Source organism: Suncus etruscus, chromosome 16, assembly GCF_024139225.1.
Source record: "Suncus etruscus isolate mSunEtr1 chromosome 16, mSunEtr1.pri.cur, whole genome shotgun sequence".
In the NCBI taxonomy this organism is placed as follows: domain Eukaryota; kingdom Metazoa; phylum Chordata; class Mammalia; order Eulipotyphla; family Soricidae; genus Suncus; species Suncus etruscus.
Window position 1 is genome coordinate 22627437 of NC_064863.1, and position 2344 is coordinate 22629780.

Below are 2344 nucleotides of genomic sequence, written 5' to 3' on the forward strand. Positions count from 1 at the left end.
ATAAGCAAATGTATTAAAAATAATTTTCATCCAACTAGAGTCAAATATATCAGTTTGCATTTCTGAAAATTGTATAATTTATTAAACATGTGTAAAGCTTATTTTCTATCGACAGCATACATCTTCACTGATTTCTTGCATTCAAGATCTCATCTGTGCAGTGTTGGCTATATTGTGTAAGATTACTACTTTATAATTTTTCTCAAATAACTAAGTAATGTATATGGACACTTCTTACTGTTGATCTTAATTCATCTAAACTACATCTGACACTGCTGGCCACTCCTTTGGAAAGTATATTTACCTTTTTAGTCTCACTGCTATGTTCTTATTGCTAGTTTTCAGGTTCTCCATTACATTTCTTCTCCTATGATTCATTTTAAAGTTTTTGTTTGTTTGTTTGTTTTGGGGTCACACCTCACAATACTCAGGGTTTAGTCCTGGATCTGCCAGATTACTTGATGGGCTCAGGGGACCAGACGGGAAGCCGGGGATATAAGGTAAAAGCCCTACCTACTGTACTATCACTCTCTCCCCACCTTTTCCTTCTTAAGCTATTAATTATCTTTTAGTTATCTGCTTCTTAAGCACAATTCCAACCTCCAACCATATATTACTGATACTATTACCTTTTTACCTTTTCAGTCTTTTGTAGAAACTTCTGTCTGGATCTGAGATCTACATGTTATTGACCTGTTAAATATTTAATTATGGGGCTGGATGGAGAAGGATGGAGGCCTTTGTCCTTAGGCCCTGGCCACGTGGCTTCATCCCCCATGAACCGGCGGGTCTGGGGTTCAGGAAAGCGACGGGTATTGAACTCACTCACAGGCAGGCATCAGGAAGCATCAGCTTTATTCATAACCTTTTAAGCACTCAGCCATTCTTAGCTAGCCTGCATCTTAACTCCTTTCAGCCATCTTCCCTTTGGGCTCCATGCTGCCCAAAGACCAGAAGCGAGAGAGCCAGCCAAAAGCCAAAAGGGGGCCAAATCCCCTGGGTCAAAGGCTTATCTACCTTTTCCAAGACCCCTCCCAGGAATAGGCGGGGTCTTGCATGTAAGGTCAAGTTACCTAGGAAATATGGGTGGGGGATGAGGCTTCAGACCATTTAATATTCAACACATTCTGAAGGAACACTGAGTTTATGTGACACTTTTCAAAGTTCAGAAAATATAAGGCTTCTATCTGGAGCTTATCGTTCTTATCTGTGAGACAGACAAGATGGTACATATAATAGTTAAAGTCTTAAATAATTATAAGGACTATGGAGAAAAGTAATGCAGGCAAGGAAGTGAAAAAATATCTGTGGGTGGTTATGAGAGCTGAGATTTTTAGCTAAGAAGCGAGGGAAGGCCCCACTGAGAAGGGACATCTGTGCAAAGAGCTGAAAGATATGGGTGAGGGAGCAACTAGAGTGAATATCTGTTGGAAAAAATATTATAAAACGGCCACACTGGCTGCTCTGTAGAGCCATTTTTGCATGGTTCCTGGCTCTTGCTTTTTTCCGCTTGCTGCAGCCACAGCTGCGGACTCGGGCTGCTTTTCACCAGGGTTCCCCAAACTTTCGCTTCCTTCTTAAATCTGCCGCATCGGATCACCAGAGTGCCCCACTATGGCAGATGCAACCTTGAATGCCAGCTCTGAAATCACAGCCAAGGATCTGAAGGAGAAGGATGTAGTGGAGGAGTTGGAGAATGGAAGAGATGCCCCCGCTGATGAGGAAAATGGGGAGTTAAGAGGTTCACAACGAGGTAGAGGAAGAAGAGGAAGAGGGCGGGGAGGAAGAAGAAGAGGAGGAGGAGAGGATGGAGATGAAGATGAGAAGGCCCTACGCAGCTACAATCAAGAGGGCAGCAGAAGACGATGAACATTATGATGTGGACACTCAGAAGCAGAAGAGCAAAGAGGATGACTAAACAGCAAAAAAGGGAAAAGTCCAACTTAAAACAGGCCATCGTGACCTATTCACCCTCCACTTCCCGTCTCAGAATCTAAACGTGGTCACCTTCGAGTAGAGAGTCCCCACCACCCACGGGCATCGTCATCAGCTCACTCACCCAACCAATTTGCCACAGGGGAGGAAAGAATCCAAACTTCCAAGGCCCTACTTTTTTTTTTTTCTTAAAAGTACTTTTAAAAAGTACTTAAAAAGGAAAATTTGTTTGTATTTTTTCTTTTCTTTTCTTTTTTTTTTTTTTTTGTTCATAATGTTAGGGTCAGCTATTTTTATTGATCGCAGGATGACAAACCAACCTATGGAATAGAGGCTCGGTCCCACTCCGACTTTACTTGTGGTGTGACCATGTTCATTATAATTTCAAAGGAGGAAAAAAATTTACTTC

At 42.0% G+C, this 2344-nt stretch overlaps 1 pseudogene; it reads left to right on the top strand.

Moving 5' to 3' along the window:
* Positions 1-1614: 1614 nt before the first annotated feature.
* Positions 1615-1918, top strand: LOC126032666 (prothymosin alpha-like; annotated as a pseudogene).
* Positions 1919-2344: the final 426 nt, after the last annotated feature.